The following is a 19017-nucleotide window of genomic DNA, read 5'->3' as shown; positions in this document are numbered from 1 at the left end:
TCAAATACACACAGAAATATTGAGATCCTTACAAACAGACATGCTAATTAAAACAAAATTAGAAACACGTGATAACACACGCAATCTTGTGATCCGAGTCATCCCAGGGAGATGCGGATTCACATACCTGACCTCTAATGAGGGAGAAAAGGTACCAATTGCATTCAAATCACATTTGTACACAGAAGCTGAACAGAAATTCAGCATTAAAGAAAAAATTGTTCATGCAGTTCAAACCACAATAGCTAGAGAAAAAGATCAAGCGGACGGTAGACAAATCACTGTCAGAACAGCTGAATCAGCCTTTGAGGCATTAACAACGCCGTGTAATTTACCAACAACAACATTGAATCCGGAATGGATACAATGGGTGAATTCAATCACAACGGACAAAGTATACTACTACTTTGATCCAGAACTAGAGGAATTAAAAAATCTAGAATATGAAAGAACATTCCCTCTGCCAATCGATATTCTGCCTTTACGACATTACGCCTGTGTAATTTATACAGACGGACATGCTCAACCCCCCGTTTGGGGAGAACAAGCATACAACCCCACATGTGGGATTACGAAAGAAGTGTGGCGCGGAGGTAAACTAAGACCTCTATTAACAAAAACACACTCAGTAGAAACTAATTCAGAACAACAAACTGAAATATTAGCATTGAAAATGGCGCTAGATAATGCGGATCGCGAATTCCCGACACTTATAGTGTCAGATTCATATTACTGCGTCAAATCATATAACAATGATTTGCAGACATGGATTCAAAACGGTTACAAAGATGACACAGATGCAACAATCAAGCAGAAACTGCTCTGGGAACAAATAGCTCTTTTACAAAAAGAACTACCAAAGACTCACGTGACACACTCACTGAGTCATCAGCGTGATGGCGTTCACGTTGCAGGGAATTCCTTGGCTGACACAGCCACAGCGGTAGCAACTAAATCGGCTCCCGTAGTTCGAAAAAAGCGTACATTAAAATACATTGACGGTGAAACAGTGCTGGCGGTGAAAACGTCATTAAAAGGCGACTGCTCGGCGCTACCGATCAACTATCCACTCAATTATACATACATAATCGATGCAAACTCCGTCCCTTTTGCTCGAATCCCTGGAGTGGGGGATAGAGTGATTCCAAACATGGACAGGAGAAACTTGTTAATCGCAGACGCACATATGGGCGAGGGTCTCGGACACCTCAAACTAAAAGATTCTCTGAAAGAATTACAATCACGGTACTGGTGGCCAGTCATGAGCCTGCATCACACCATGTTTGTAAAAAACTGCCCAAACTGCAACAGAGATCGCAGTGGGGAGAGAAACAGCTTCATACCTCGTCGTTTTACTCCAGAAAAAATCAAGAGTAAAAATCAAGGCTTGCGATTAACATATACAGGCTAGTTTCCACTTATAATGTAGACCACCAGCACTCGGCTGACGTCTGGACTGTTATACAAAGATTTGCGAGTCTAAATGGCATATACGCTAAGAGCATGCTACGTTTGACCATTGTTTCCACTCTAGCCCTCCAGCCTGAGGGGACACATGGCCAAATGAGCATAGCACAGCGGGAATCTTCTCACTTCCTTCCTGAGGGATACGGGATGGTGTAAAGAAAAAACCAAGGCATAAAGCAATCTATAACGGAAAGGATATTAGGTTCGGGAGCTGGGTGGGTCAAACATCTAATAAGTGTCCAACGTAGTCTAAATAACTTGCCAAGAAATTCTCTGAAGGGATTCAGTCCGTACGAATTATTATTTGGAACTAGGATGTTGATCTCTGACCTTGATAGTCAGACTTCAGTGGTGAAAGAAAAAAGCTTTGATATCAAAGACCGTTTGGCTATTTTGCAGGACTTAAACAAAACAAGAAAAGACCTGAGCAACATAAAGTTGAAACAACAGCCAACAACCACTGAAGAACCACCACCTGTCCCAGCAAGACCTGTCTGGATTCCAAAAGTCGGGGATCTGGTCAGAGAAAAGATCGCGGTAAAGAAGGAATTTGGGCCTTCTTACAGAAAAGCAGTTCCTGTCTTGTCTGTCAACGGGACAAGATCAGTTGTACTACCGCCGCTTGCTGGTAAAAAGGAGAACCGAGTTGTATCCATCGACCTGGTAAAACCACAATCATGTGGCCGATAACAAACAATAGGCCAAGTGGACTCCCAATAAGTAGCAGAACACCAAGGTTTGCTACCAGTACAGAGGTCCTAACTAAGAGGCTCATTACATTCGAAACGCCTAGAGAAGAACAACAAGGACTATGCAACAATGCAGTGGAACTTAGACCTCTGAAAACCCAAATAAAAACATTTAGCAGAGACACACCAATCTATAATGAAGTACCAAGTGCAAATGCAAGAAACAGTAATCCTGAACCAATTGGAACAATTGACAGAACTGCATCCGGCTACTTCATAAACTTCGATGATTCCTCTGAAGGCTTCAGTGAATCAAAGACACAGCCATCATCAAAAACCTTTAAAGATAAAGAACTTTTGAAACAACTGAAAGAAACATATCTGATTTCACCATGGATTGAATTTTGGGTGGGTTTTGGTGCATTTATCCTCATACTTTGGCTCATCATGGTACTAACTTTGGGACGCTTCATTGAGGGAAAATATGCTAAAATGGACACAGCAAGTCAGAAAATCAACTTGATCCTCAAACCACACACATCTTCACACGTCGAGAAAAGAGAACTTTCTTCAGCCAACTTCACAGCCAATCCTATACCGGGTGGGGTAGCATGGGATAACACTGACTATGAAATTTATGGTCCGGTCGAAATCCTGAAATATCCACACCAAATCAAGATCTCATTGAGTGACTTTGTAAAACCAAGCTCATTTGCTGATGATTGGGACTTCGAAAGCATTAATAATATGATGTCTGACTTAGTAATGTCTGCTAAATTTACCAAACATGATTATTTGCAGGGTTCTACAAATTATGATAGTATGTACTGTTATAACCACTATGGTAACCATTTTCTACATAGATCTGCACAACCTAGAAATGTTTTAAATTATAATCAATGGGAACATTGTGCAACCCCTCCAAAAGGAAGCTCAAGAACCGTTTACGACAAATATTCATATTTTTCAGGTTTTAACATAAGTAATGCTGAAACATTTTATTTCAAATTGTCAAATAAGACAGGGATGAAGACCATGATAACCAACACGAAATTGATATATTCAGACTCATTCTTTGAACAAATGAATACTTTTGGTTTTGATTATTGGGACAAAAATGTTGAATTGAAAAGTGTTTGGGGTACAAAAGAATGGCAAGTACAGGGTATAGAATCTTTGTTTAGAGCCTGCATGATCCCAGAACAAATTATATTTTTAAATGACACTGTTCAACAAACCACCTGTCTTGGCCTAGCCAAAATCAAAGACTTAAATAAACCGTCTATTCCAAAACCAACAATGAACAGCAATAGTTCTACAGAAGAAGAGATAGACGTAAATTATGTATTAAACCAAAACAGAACACATCCTGATTGGAAAAAATGGTTGATCTGGCCCACAGATACTAATAACTGTCAAGACAGATTCCTGAACAAAACACAGGGGTTAAAAATGACCAGGCCAGACCCTAGATATCCTCAAAGACATCACCCAGGGATAATAACCACCTACAGTGTGGGCAAATTATGCCTTCAATGGCTACAAACTTCCACACTGGCAGAAATTAAGCAACACCTAACTTTACTTACTGATGGTGCTGACTTGCGTGATTTCACTATGGGACCACGCAAACAGCGTCAAAAACGTTTCATAGCACCCTCTGTATATGCAGCATACAATTAGGCCTGGAAGGTTACTCAAATTGAAACAGCAGAGAGAATACGGGAAATTGACCGTATTAATTTGGAAAAATCACTTTCTGTAGTGGACAATGGGTTAATGACTCTGTCCTCCAGAATTTTTTCTTTGGACAGCATCGTGTCTTCAGCAATCGACATATTATCGCAAGACTTACTGTTATTACAACACGGTCAGTCCCAATTGCGTTCTATTGTACAGCTTGGCTGGACGTTACAAAATCTGCGTTCAGGCTATGTGCCTTGGCGTTTAATCAACACAACGTCACTATTCTATATCTTTAACCTTACTGATAGACAAATCAGTATGGCCCAGAAGGGTGCTGATTATACAATCCTGAGCATTGAGAAACTTGAGAGATTACCAGTGACAATGTCAGAACGACCTGTCAGTGAATGGATAATACATGGGATAATAAATATTCCAATTTCAACCTTCAGGTTTCAATACTGCCAAAAATATATACAGGCTGGCATGTACGAGAAATTGGGAAAGGGGTACATTAAAACAACATGGGACCTGCCCTATTCACATGCATGTGTCAGTAATAAAGGACAGAAAGTATTTCTTAGTGGCAATAATTGTGCAATGTCACTAAGCGGTACACTTCTGTGTAACGGAATTAGTTTGCATGGAGCCTGTGAAGGGAACTCAAATAACCTTTCATGTCACCAGCAAGGCGCACCTGCAACAGAGATTGAACCATTCTTTCAAAGACTCTATAATGGGAGTTACATTCTAATTGTAGATCGCAGATGTTGTAGTCTTATGCCCGGGACTCCTTATCTCGTAACTACGACTGCGAAGGTCAAGTGCTGTGGACACTCATTGTTCCCCAGCTCCTTTCCAGACAGGGAGGCAAGGGCATGGCCCAACTTGAAAATTACTTCTATTCGAATAGATACTTTAAGCAGAATGAAAACAGTGCTTCTTCAGACGCCGACCAGGCTCACGTCATCAAAAGAAACATATGATCTACAAGTCGCAAGGACGACTGCAGAGATACATTCATTGTTATCAACTAATTCCCCCATACATTTCGCAGAAATCCTGAATGAAATCTTAAATATTTCTGATACCAGTGGGGTCTCACAAGTATTTAAGACAGTATTTTCGATGGCATTAACACCATTCAAAGCCATACTGGGTATTTTTCCAGACTTCGTCCATTCGATTTTTGGCGGACTTCCCCTCATTTTAGGACTGATTGCAGGAATCCTATTCCTAGTCCTTATTTTTCGTTATGGCAAACCATGTCACAGACAAAACACCTGCGACAAGGGAAGAAACAATCATAGCCATTGGATACCGGGACCGGATATCAAGAATCCTGGGACTATCCCGGCTTAGAGACCTGAACATGACTTGGTTTCTATCCTTTCGACCTATGTGGCAACGATGTGTTTTACCTGTTTTAAGGTGCCTGCTATGCGGAGAAGAATGCGTGTTAGACACCTGTCTGACGCTACAATCGGATGCGCCAATGGATGCAGAAACATTGTTGAGTCCGATCAAGGCTCATGCTTTGTGCTGCCCTCAAAGGCTACCAATCCTGATGACGGCATTCGTGGAAGCTTCACCACTACGATTAAGGGGTAGTGAAGTACAAGATGAAAGCAGCATCGATCAGGTACGACCTTCTGTCAGCAATCCAAATCAGAATGTCAATGGAGACAGTCATGCGCATGAATGCATGGTTACACCTATTTCCGAGTTAGTGGAACTCTCCCAGGAAGCTGTTGACAACTTTTTCGAAAGCCTAAATGATATGATGTTCTCACCAGAACAGAAATAGGGACTTTTGAACTAACTCGTACACGGCGTTCCCTGAATTTGGCCTTCAACTTTAATAATAAAGTCACATGAACAATTTTCCCTCCAGTTCACGGACAGCAATTTTTTCAGCAGCCCCAAATTATTTTTTACAATTTTTCGGGACACTTATCTTCTGCTTAAAGTAAAAAACTATTCCTAGAGAACTAAGATTTCTATTTTTAGACTGCTTATAGACATTAGCTGCCCGCTGGTATGTTCATTGTTATTATATTCTGTGATGAAGTGGTCTCGAACTTTTTTTCTGTATTAAGAGCCATTTCATGTGTAAATCTCATATACCAAATAGCAATAATGTATACAAATGCGTTATTACTTTAGCATTATTCTACAGCTTGAGCGCATTATATCATTATGACTGCATTTCTTCCGTATATTTGATAATTTCAAAATGCATTTATGTATTTTGGGGTGGTAAGGTATACACAATACTCTGTAATATATTGTACTATGTTTTACTATGCATAGATTAGTAAATATGACCATAGTTAGCGTGGAGTGGGTGTGATGTATTCCTATAGGTTCTGAATCGATCCCCCTATTCCTGACCCTATTCTGGTTAACAAACCAACAAGTTAACTAGCAGTCAGCCCATGAGGCAGCAAACCCCCATGATGCAGATACCGTTATCTGATGAAGCCACACTACGGCACAGGAACGTGTTATCTGATTAGGTCATAACGCTTGCGATCTAATTAGACAAGCGATATTCCTCCAGCCCCTGATAAGGCATACGGAGTTCTCATAACAAATCAAACCTATGACAACCTGGGAAAAACCCTGCGGCCATTGTTTTGATTTCACCAAGAACTTCAGCAAAAGAATGTGCTAACGACCTGGTCGTATGACATCCTTATTGACGTATCTATGTCCATCCTTACGTCAATCTCGGCACCTTAAAGGTATAAATATTACCGATATTGCCCTATGCAAACACACGCGGTGGTGACGAGACGGAGCAGCCATACTTGCCGAAGCCCAGAGCAGAGCAGACCCCGCTGGCGCAGCCCCGCCTTCCTGACGCGCTGAGAACGAGACGCGCTGCTTTCTCCTGCCGAGAAATCCAGCACCGGCGTTTCCGGGTAGCCCTCGCAGGCAGCCTGGAATATCGAGAGCAGAGAAGAGAGATACCATCCCTCATTCATCCTAACTTCCAGGTACAGAACTGAATAACCCCTCGCAGAGAATTCTTTAGTCAGTCACTTGGCAAAAACAAACTTAACTTAAACTGTAACTTTCTATTCCCGCCCACGTATTAGGCTTAGGTCAGGTACACGGGGTAGGCGTATCTAGAAACACCAGTTGAGTACGTTTAGTCAAATGTATATGTGTATGTAATATATTTTATTAATTTTAAACCTTCATATGGCTTAGAAACCATATCAATGTTTTTACAGTATTATTTTATACTTCTGCTTTTAATGTATGCACTTTACTTAACGATAAGTATTGCAATAATATCGATCAATTTCTCTTGTACGAGAAAAGAGACTGATCAATAAATAACATCTTTTATTGAACACGCCCGTCTCTTCCTTTTCTCTACAATCTGATGAGACTAAGAATGCACGTACTGACTGAGTAAAATAAATTGCCTTTTGTTCACACGACTCTCGAGATACACTCTTGATTAGGGGAGAGCAAAGTTGTCATGTTCTATGGTTGTCAGAAACTAAATCCCTTCTTGTCTAATCAGGGAAGTTAATTCCTTCCTGAACATTCGAGAAAGTTTCTAGTGAACTCTGAGCTAGCTGGCAAACCCAAAACTTTAAGTCTAATATCGACAGTAGTAGACCTAGTTAACGTCTGGTCTAGGCCTATACTATTGAAGGTATTATTCCAATGCGCAGAGCCTATTGGGATAATAGGAACTACACTACATTATCTCTTTCTTCTCCCTTTTTTTCTCTTTTCTTCTCCCCTTTTCTTGCCTTTCTCTCTTTTCTTTGACAATAATATAGAAATTACACCCTCTATTCTCTTATGGAGCACATTCTTTTATTACGATATTATGATGTTATACCATTATTATTCTTCTCTTATAGTACTACTCTTTTTTATTATAATAGTTTACAACTGTAATTATGTACTTTCTTTGTTTACATAGATTTTATTAGCCACTATTTTATCTCTTTTTGCATCTTTTCCGAGTTATGTAAGGTTTTAACTCTGTGTTCATTCTCTCAATAAAAATTATTTAACAAAAAAAAAGAAACTGCATTCAAGCAATGGAAACATTAATATTCCCATTAGTAGCTTACATTGCATTCTCCAGCACACATAGAAAGAGGAAAACCCATCACATGCTTTTTTTTGTGCAGGAAGGTGTCCCTTACTGCTCAAAAACAATATCCCCTAAAACACAGACACCCTTGCACCATGGCGCAAAGGTGCCTGCGTTTGCGCATGGCAGCTAATCGTGCGCCAGCACAGGGTAAAGTAGAGGGATGCGACATACTGTTGTAAATATGATGCATCCCTGTGCTTTAACAGTGGCGTAGCGTGGCTCAGCCAAATGGCTTGCCGTGCTGCGTCACTTTCATGTAAATAAGGCCCTCTGTCCTTCTTGCCCTGAGAAGACAAGGACAGTGTCCACTTCTCATGCTCTGCCACTGGCAGCTGTCCCCCGCCACCCCTGTTTTTCTTCCTCTTCATCTTATTCACTCTCTTTCTGTCTCAGTCTCTCTCTTCCTCAGTCGCTGAAAACCGTGACTTCAAGAAACGTCTCTTAGCCTCTCTTTTCCCTCCTTTCCTTCATCTGTTCCCCTGTGAAATGGATCGAAAAAACAAAGAAACACTTTTACTAGAAATGTTATCTTTTTCTGAAATGTTTCTATTCCAAGGTGCAGTTTCCAGACGGTGAAAGAAAAAATGGTTCAAAACATGAAAAATAAATAACTAAATAAAGCACGACAGAGTGGTTGCATAGTGGTCAGATTGGTTGTATTCTCACCCAAACACATTAGCACCACTATGCAGAGTTTGCCAGCACTTCTTTCATTTTCTTGACTTTCTTTGAACAGCATAGTTTTCCCAGTGTGAAGAAGTGCACCATTCCTGGAGGTACTGCAATACTTGGTTGATGGGCGGAGTGGAAAATATTTAATGTTATCCTTATCAACTGTTTTCCTTATTTTAGTTTATAAAATGTGTATCCCAGCTCTGTGTTCAGGGATGTGGTCTTTTTAAACCATACTGCGTATATTTTGTAAGGATGTAAGCAATGGACATTGAAATGGGTCCCTTCCGGGCCCGCGTAGTTATGTTTTTAACTTTTCAGGCAAAAACACCCATTGATTTCTGAATAATAAGTGTAAAAGCGTTATGATAACCATGATTTTCCTGCTTACATTTCACATCCTATACTTAATTTTGCATTTCCTATGAGTCTTTGCTTTTTCCAGAACATTGTTACTTTTTTTCAGGTGGGATATTACTCTTGTCTAGTGCATAATTTGAATTGAGTTGCATCCAGGTATTTATAGCACGGCACAATTGAGTTGTAGCTGAAGGCAGTGCAGGTTTCTCTCAGTGGTGCAGTGTGGTGTTCAGTGGGGGAGAGGATGTGGCTCTATGGCCAGAGCTGCGGAATTTGGAACTGGGGAATTGGGTTTAGCCTTCATGACCAGATCTCTCTAATGAGGGAGCTTTGCTAGACCTTAGAAGCCCTGGGTTCTTAGCACCAGCAGGTGGACACTAGCAGTGGCAATTATGGGTTAACCTTGAAGGCCTGTCCACCACAGTCCATACTGAAGTCCACCTCCAGACCTGCGGGAAGGCCTATGAAGCTGCACACCCTTGAGCAACAGTGACTCTGTCACTGAGGTCACAGGACCCTTTGGGCCAGACTGCTCCATCCATTGGTACCTCCATTGGTCTTGTCTCAGAAGCAGTAGTGCAACTCACCAGATATCGGCAATGCATAGTTTGCACGCATACCAAACTAAGTTCACAAACTTCACAGTCTCTCTGCTTCATGCACAAGCACTTTTAACATGTGCTGTTTGCTTTGGGGTCACTGGAATTATGCAGCAATGGAAGACAGATTTTTTTTTTGAAAATCTTTTTATTGAAATGGAAGACAGAATTATGTCGCAGTGCTGACTAAACTATTCTGCAAAAAAAGGTTGTAACGTAATGCAGTACATTTTCTGATACTTTATTTTGACATTTTTACACATACTATGCAGATGCTGTATTATGTGGCAAACATGGCAGAGCCATAATTATGTGGAAAACATTTGCAAACTAGAACATTTTGCCATTCATGTTTGAAGTACTGATGACAGAAACTGGATTGCTCAGAGACAAATGACTTGTGATTCCACTTTTAAGCTTAAACGTATTTGGTACATTCTGTGATTAATAACATATCCCACTTTGTGGATGTATTTTAATGTCAATAACTCATAATAATACTTAAATACACATGTGTATCCATTGGTTGAATTAAATAACACAATGAGCTGTCAGGTCAGTGAAATGCCAAACAAATACTAAAAATGGGGATGTTTTGCTCTTTCTGGCCACACCTCTGACTCTGCCCACTGACCCCATCTTCTGGTTATTCCTGCACTCTGATTCTCTACCCACAGATTCCCCACTTTTTCCCCCACTTTGACCACTGTCTTGCGCCATGTTGCAAAGGTGTCTGCAACGCAGGGGCAATTGTTTACGTGCAGGAGGTACACCTTCTGGCACATAAACAATCTTTAAAGGCAATTTGCAGTTTCTATGTGTGCTGCAGAATACAGCACACATAGAAAGAGCAAAATACGAGGAGAAAAAATTAAATCTCTTCGTATCACCATCCTAAGACCAGGTTTTACTTGGCCTTAGTTTTTAGCTCTGCCCCATCTTTGTAAATATGGGGCAGCGTCAAAAAGCAATGGGTGTTGCGGCGGAACTCCCATTGCAACACCCATTGCACACCCCTTTCACGCTAAGTGAAGCAAAAAGGGGCCTTATTAAAAGACGGCGTTAAGCCATGTTAAATAGCTTAACACTGCCTTGTAATTAAGGAGAAGGGGATATCGCCACCAGAACATCGGTAAAGATATAGGGCCATATGTATGATTCCAAATTGCGATGACAAACACCGAAATTCGCAGAATTTTTGCATTTGCGATCGCAATTGGGCTTAGTGGTATGTATTAAAGAAAAACTGCCGCGCAAAATAAGGAATTTGCAATGTAAGAAGCACAGAAAAAGTGCAATTTGGCCTTAAGGAATCACAAATTACCACCAACTTCAAGTTGGTGGTAATTTGCGATTTCTTTGAAAAATGCACTTTTTTGCATTTTTCAAAGTACCATGTGGCGCACATTATGGGGCCGATTAGGATGGCGGTTTTTCCGCATCCTCCGGGCCGGCGGAAAAACCACGGCGGAGACTCCAAAGACCCACCGCCAAATTAGGATGGCTGGTGGGTCTGGAATTCCGTCCGCCGCTTTTCCGCCGCGGTCGGCTTCTGACCGCGGCGGAAAAGCTATAACATGGCAGGCAGTGTCTATGAGACACCGTCCGCCATATCATGATGTGTGTGTAAATATGCTTTTCCACGGCGGCATTGCCGCCATGGAAAAGCATACGGACCTTCACTTCGGGGGCCCGTTGCGGGCCCCCTGGGTGAAGGGGTGGTGGTGGGTGCACATGGGGGGTACCTATGGTACCCCCCTGCATTTGCGTGCACAATGCAGCAGGCACCGCGCGGTGCCTGCCGCTTTGTGCACGCAAATGCTGTGCATGCATTTTTTACATTGGGGCGGGTGCAGCTTGAAGCTGCACCCACCGCAATGTTAGAGATAGAGGATGTGACCGCCACCCTGGCGGTCACATCCTAATCAGATCGGAGGGAACGCCGCAGCCCATGCGGACGTTCCCTCCTCCTCAGGGGTCGCGGACGGACTCAAGTCCGTCCGCGATCCTAATCGACCCCATAGTGTGCCACATGTGCACACATGCACATTTCAGGGGTGCAAAAGGGTGTCCTTTTGGCACCCTTGAAATTGCATTCTCAGTTTGCGAAATTGAGAATCGCAAATCGAGAATGGCTTCCCATTCATTCCTATGGGCCTCTAGGCCCAAAAGAATGAATGGGGAGGTATTCCTTAATTGTGAATCGCAATTTACGATTAGCAATTAAGGAATATGTAGGATTCACAAAATTATTTGCAAATCCTACATACATAGCGTTTTGCGATTCTCAAATAGCGATTTGCAAAAAGCGCTATTTGAGAATAGCAAAAGAACATTGTGATACATATAGCCATAGATGGATATCCCCTTGTAAATATGCCTCCAAGTTGGTTTAAATAAGTTTTTTCTCGCCAAACGTAGTCCATTTGTGGCTCAGCTTGGTTTACTGTTGAGAGCTTCCGGTGGCATGCAGATTCATGGCACTTTGGAAAATGGCCGGATAGTAAATATGTTTATAAGGGGCGACAACACCATAAATCTGGCCCCAGATTGCTGTGACACTATCTATCTATCTATCTGGTCATTTATAGAGCGCACTACTCACCCGTAGGGTCTCAAGGCGCTGGGTGGGGGGGGTGCCGTTACTGCTCGAACAGCCAGGTCTTGAGCTTCTTCCTGAAGGAGAGGTGGTCTTGGGTCAGGCGCAGGTCGGTCGGGAGTGAGTTCCAGGTCTTGGCGGCCAGGTAGGAGAAGGACCTTCCTCCTGTTGTCGCTCTTCGGATGCGGGGGACGGCGGCGAGGGCGTGGCTGGTTGATCTGAGGAGGCGCTTGGGAGTGTAGAAGTTGATCCGGTTGTTGAGGTAGCTCGGGCCTTGGTCGTGTAGGGCTTTGTGCGCGTGGGTGAGGAGACGGAAGGTGATTCTCTTGTTGACCGGGAGCCAATGCAGATCTCTCAGGTGTCCGGAGATGTGGCTGCGTCGGGGGATGTCGAGAATGAGTCTGGCCGAGGCGTTCTGGATTCGCTGGAGTCTCTTCTGGAGCTTGGCGGTGGTTCCGGCGTAGAGGGCGTTGCCGTAGTCCAGTCGGCTGGTGACGAGGGCCTGGGTGACCGTCTTCCTCGTCTCGGTGGGGATCCACCGGAAGATCTTACGTAGCATGCGCAGGATGTTGAAGCAAGACGAGGAGACGGCGTTTACTTGTCTGGTCATGGAGAGGGAGGAGTCCAGGATGAAGCCCAGGTTGCGTGCGTGGTCCGTCGGTTTGGGTGCGGTGCCCAGGGCGGGGGGCCACCAGGAGTCGTCCCAGGCGGAGGGCGAGGAGCCCAGGATGAGGACCTCCGTCTTGTCCGAGTTCAGTTTCAGGCGGCTGGTCGTTTAATGTTTAAAGTGCAGTTTTCAATTTCTGTAGAGTGTAAATAAAAATCAATTTGTTGTGCGCACTGGATAACCATATCAAAACTATATTTAGAGGGCTTTAGGCAATAGTTTCATTATTATAGACAAATTCCCGTAAATTATTGGGAATGTAGACTTTGAATTGAAAGCGCGCAGAGGATGCTTGTTGACAATGGAAAAGAATAGTGGAGCAAATTATGTACCTCATTAAGGCTTATTGTGTGGAATCTGTTGTCAGTGACGTGTTGATGGGAGAGCTTTCTGAAGTCCTGCACATGGGGAATTTTCAAGTGGGATGTATACTACTTGTTCTTTCTGGCTTGCAGCCTCATCTTGAAATGAATAATTTATTATGCGCCTCCATGCAAGCCTTGTAGCTGTTGCTGTGACTGTTTCCTTATGAGTCAAGTTGATAGGCATGGGGGCTCTCTTTTTTTACAGCCACTCACTGACCCACATATCTTCTCACAACTTACACACAAACCCACTCACTCACACAACTATACAACCACTCAGAGACCCATACAACCATTCACACACCCACACAGCTACTCACACACCCATAGAACCACTCAAACACCCATTTATACACCCATACAGCCACTCACACACCCACTCACTGAACCACAAAGCTACTCATACACCCACTCACAGACCCTACAACCATTCATACACCCACTCACAGACACACACGAGTCAAACACCCACTCACTGATCCACACAACCATTCAAACACCCACTCTGAGCCACACACAACCACTCACTCACCCACTCACAATCTAATGAACTACTCACCCACTCACACGCTCAACCACTCGTACTTCCAGACAACCACTCACACACCGATAAAGCCAAACAGACATCCAATCACAGACCATACATCCACTCACAGACACTCACAAACCCACTCACAGACCCATACATCCACTCACACTACCACTCACCGACCCACATACCCACTCACTGACTCATACAGTGACTTACACGCCCATTCACTGACCCACACAGCCACTCACACACCTATTCACAGACACATGCCGCCACTCACACACCCACTCACAGACCCATAAAACCATCCACAGACCCCCTCACACACCCACTCTCATACTCACACACCCACGTACACTTCCACTCACAGACCCAGACAACCACTCACACACCCACACGCACACCCCAATCATACACCCACCCATCACATCATTGAAGGTTAAACTGATATAGTTCGGTGTGTTGAAATATATCTTTTTTGACGACACAACATACAAATTCAGTCAATAAAACAATGTTTACAGACATAATAGAGTTAGGAAATATGATTTGAAAAATGTACAAATTCACACACAAAAACAAACGTTACATGGGCTTTATAGTTACAAATACCACTACAAAACCATACAAATTCACTGTTTACAGAAACACTATAATTAGGAAATAGAATCTAAAAAACCTTAGAAATTCACTGAGAAAGCCAAAGGTTACAGGGACGTTATAGCTAGACCGACATTTGACTCATGCAAAACCAGAGAGATTCAGCAGTTATAGTTAGCTAAGCTAAGTATAACTTGTGCCCCTGCAGTGCACTGCCTATGACCTCGCATATTGCATCACTCATGACATGGTCAGTGACATCACTGATGACATTACTGATGACATCGTAAATAACATCACTAATAACATCATCCAGTGATGTGCTTAATAAAAGTTTCTTAGACTTAAAGATATACACTATGCTACTGCATGAGTTAAATTACTATTCTTTCTGTACTACTGAGTAATACTATTTCTAACATATGTCACGTGAGCTATAATCCCATTTTTAAAACAGGTATACTATTTATTAGTAAACTTGCCTCTACACTGAAAGGTGTCCCCTGCTCATATATATATTTGGTAGTGCTTTGCAACAGTCTGAGTTGCACATTGACACTATTCAAAAGTGATGGCTGAGTATAGTTTTGTTTTATGACATCCTGACCAGTTTCCTCACACCTCTCTGTTTTGTGATAAAGGAGTGTAGTAGTATATTGCAATAAATTCATATGTTTGCTATTATGGTTCTCTAGGGTGATGGCTAAGTATATTACACATTTACAATAGACTTACCTCAATGCTCACACCTTTGTCCAGGATGAAGAATAATTTCGCTAGTGGGTTGAGACACAGTGGCCTGTCCGTTAACACCTCGCTCGTTATTTAATATTGCACATATTTTTGTAAATCTGACATTTGCTCTAAAACCTCTGTCCAGGTTCACAAACGGTGCTATTGTGGTTTGTATTAGACTAGCCTATGCAGTTAGATGTTTTACTTTGGTTATTAGTGTTTAAAGTAATGGTTGAAAAGAGACAGGATTATCCACTAACAACTTTCTCTTAGGTGATAAGTGAGTGTAGTAGTTGATAAGGTTACAGTAAGGGCTCTGCTGTTTACCACAAAACTTTTTACCCGCAGGGAATTACAACGCAGTTGTTACAACTACTGTGTTGTAATTCCGCATACCCTTACCCCGCAAGTCGGAACAACTACTTGTAGAGAGGGGAGAAGGTGTTGGATTTAAAATCCAACACCTTCCCTACTGTCCGCACAGACTAGAGTTGGAATAGTAAATTATACTATTCCAACATTCAGCGCGCACCCTCCGCAAGTCGTTGTTACGACTTGCAGGGTAATGGTATGGGGAATATGTGGGGGCGTGAGTTATAGTTAGCTCCACTAACTATAACGGCCACATTTTTCTGGTTTTGTATGAGTGAAATGTTCAACTAACTATAACGTCCCTGAAACCTATGTTTTTTTAGTGAATTTCTAAGGTTTTTTAAATGCTAATTTCTAACTATAATGTCCCTGAAACCTATGGTTATTCAGGGAATTTGTAAGGTAGAGAAGCCGACAGCCACGATGCCCTCAAAGACGCCATCCGTAACCACCACCACCTCATCAGGACCACCAAGAAAGCCGCCTTCAAAAACCGCCTAGACAACAATGCACACAATAGCAAGGAGCTCTTCAACGTCATAAAGGAACTCTAAAACCCCAGCTCCTGCACCAACGACATCCCCCCGTCACAAGCCCTATGCGACGCCCTCGCTGCCTTCTTCAACCGCAAGATTACCGACATTCACGACAGCTTCAATACACGAACAGACCTCGCCAACCTCACCACCCTGGCCCCACCGATACCCACCGACCACGACCACCTCACCGTCTGGACCAGCATAACCACCGAGGACACCAGCAAAACCATGAGCTCCATCCACACAGGCGCCCCGTCCGACCCTCTTCCCCACCACGTCTTCAAAAAGGCCGACAGCTCCATCGCACCCCACCTATGCAACATCATCAACCTCTCCTTCAAGACCGCAACCTTCCCTGAGAGTTGGAAAAACGCCGAGATCAACGCCCTACTGAAAAAACCCAAGGCGGACCCGAGCGACCTTAAGAAGTTCCGGCCATCTCCCTTCTGCCGTTCCCAGTGAAGGTCATTGAAAAGATCGTCAACACCCAGCTCACACGCTACCTAGAAGACAACAACATCCTCGACCCTAGTCAGGCTTCCGCAAGAACCACAGCACCGAGACGGCCCTCATCGCCGCCACAGACGACATCAGACTCCTGCTCGACAACGGGGAGACAGCGGCCCTCATCCTCCTCCACCTCTCCGCTGCCTTCGACACGTCTGCCACCACACACTGCGTACACGCCTCTACAACGCGGGGATTCGCGACAAGGCCCTGGACTGGATCACCTCCTTCCTCTCCGACAGAACCCAAAGAGTCCACCTCCCCCCATTCCACTCCGGAGTCACCAAGACGATCTGCGGTGTCCCACAAGGATCATCCCTCAGCCCGACACTCTTCAACGTCTACATGGCCCCGCTCGCACGCATCGCCAGACTCCACGACCTCAACATTATCTCCTACGCCGAAGACACCCAGCTGATCCTCTCCCTCACCAACGAACCCCGCACTGCTAAAGCCAACCTCCACCGCGGCATGAAGGCGGTCACCGACTGGATGGAAGAAAGCCGGCTCAAACTCAACACGGACAAGATAGAGATCCTTATCCTCGGACCCAACCCCTCAGCCTGGGACGACTCCTGGTGGCCCACCTCCCTGGGCACCGCCCCCACACCTACCAACCACGCACGCAACCTGGGAGTCATCCGCGACTCGAAACTCTCCATGACCAACCAGATCAACGCTGTCTCCTCAACCTGCTTCTACACCCTCCGCATGCTCTGCAAGATCTACAAATGGATCCCTACCGACACACGAAAGACCGTCACACACGCCCTCGATAGTCGAGCAGTAGGCTCGACTATGGCAACGCCCTCTATGCCGGAACCCCGGCCAAACTCCTCAGCAGACTTCAAAGAATCCAGAACGCCTCTGCCCGCCTAATTCTCGACATCCCCCGCCGAGACCACATCACCCCCCACCTGAGAAACCTGCACTGGCTCCCCATCGACAGAAGAATCACCTTCAAGCTCCTGACCCACGCACACAAGGCACTTCACAACACCGGCCCTGCCTACCTCAATGACCGACTCTCATTCTACGCACCCAACAGGAGACTCTGCTCCACCGACCTCTCCCTGGCCGCCGTCCGACACATCCACAAAACCACCTCCGGAGGCAGGTCCTTCTCCTACCGCGCCGCCAAGACATGGAACTCCCTCCCTCCCTCCCGTCACACCTTCGGCAGACAGAAAACCCTCAGACCTTCAGGAGGCTACTCAAGACCTGGCTCTTCGACCACTAGCTGAAGCCCCCCAGCGCCTTGGGACCCTCGCGGTATGTAGCAAGCTCTACAAATGCGCTGATTGATTGATCCAAACAAACTGCCAATAGGCGCAAAGAATTCTTAGATCTTCGGCCAGCTTTGAAGTCAATGAATGCTCGCTATGGTCTCATACATCCCTGCTTCTTTAAAGTAACTTACGAAGAAATAACTTTTTCTTTTGATGATCCAGCGGATCTCCGGAAGTTCATCCACACACATCGGGGAGAGCAGATGGAACTGAGCAAACATTAACAGTTTTTCTTTATGGTGTTCTAGGTTTCCCTCTGTTTTTACCCTTTTCGTTAATGAAGTCGCCTTGTGTTATGGCTCATCGTTCCTTGTTTTCTTGTCTGTTTCAGATCCGTCCTTTATTGTGGTTTTTGGATTCCTGTGTGTATTTTTCGTATTTCTGCTTGCCTATTACTCCCCGTTGATGTTCACCCATTTATCCTGGTAAGCTCCCCTTTTACATTGTCTTTCATATTCATATTGTTTTTCAGTCATGCTTGTTTCTTTTATTTCATCGAGATTTGGTTTTTTCCTTCATATTACCCCAAGGTATATTGTCGATTCTGCCTCGTTCCCCTCCCAGTGACGTGGCTGTCTTGGTTTTTCCTTTCCGTCCCCCCTCCTTCTTTATTGCTCGTTCTCCTTTCTTTGAACATCATGACTAAAGCTCCTTGGCTTTTTGTCATCTCCTCTCTCTTAACTCTTTTGGGAGTTTATGCTCCCGAGTTCCTATCCTTCTCCCTCCTTTCCCTCCTCTTCTTCCCCTTCCTTCCTTTATCTCTTTTCCTTTTAATATGCAGTCCTTTTTCTCCTTCCAACTTCCTCATTTTAACGCATTCCTATGGTAATTTTACCTCCCTCTTCTTCTTTCTCCATACTGCTGGTTTATTCACTTTCTCTTACTCTCTTCTTTTTTCCTGGTATTTTGTATTATTAACTTATACCGCTTTCCTGTTCTAATTTGGGTCATGCATTTGTGGTGGTCTCCACTGTTTTTTTCAATCCTTTGCTATTCTGTATATTTTTCTCCTTTTAACCGCTTACTCTAAACTCTTTTTCTTTTCTTTCTTTCTTTCTTATCTGTTCTACGCTTTCTTTCCTATTCCATTTTCATTTCGTATTATGAGTGGTCTTCGACTCATTTCATGGAATGTTAAGGGTATTCGAAACCCTATTAAAAAGCAACGTATTTTGTCTCATTTGAAATGTCAAGTGGCTTTATTGCA

At 43.8% G+C, this 19017-nt stretch overlaps 1 protein-coding gene across 1 annotated transcript in view; it reads left to right on the top strand.

Moving 5' to 3' along the window:
• LOC144754462 (uncharacterized) overlaps positions 1–18156 on the top strand; it is a 92968-nt gene extending 74812 nt beyond the window's left edge. The window contains exon 6 of the transcript XR_013594727.1: positions 18142–18156. The gene's annotated coding sequence lies outside the window, so the exon portion shown is untranslated. The remainder of the gene's footprint in view (positions 1–18141) is intronic.
• The last annotated feature ends 861 nt before the right edge of the window (positions 18157–19017 follow it).

Source organism: Lissotriton helveticus, chromosome 1_1 (assembly GCF_964261635.1).
Source record: "Lissotriton helveticus chromosome 1_1, aLisHel1.1, whole genome shotgun sequence".
Taxonomy (NCBI): Eukaryota; Metazoa; Chordata; class Amphibia; order Caudata; family Salamandridae; genus Lissotriton; species Lissotriton helveticus.
This window is presented reverse-complemented; position numbering and strand designations above follow the sequence as displayed.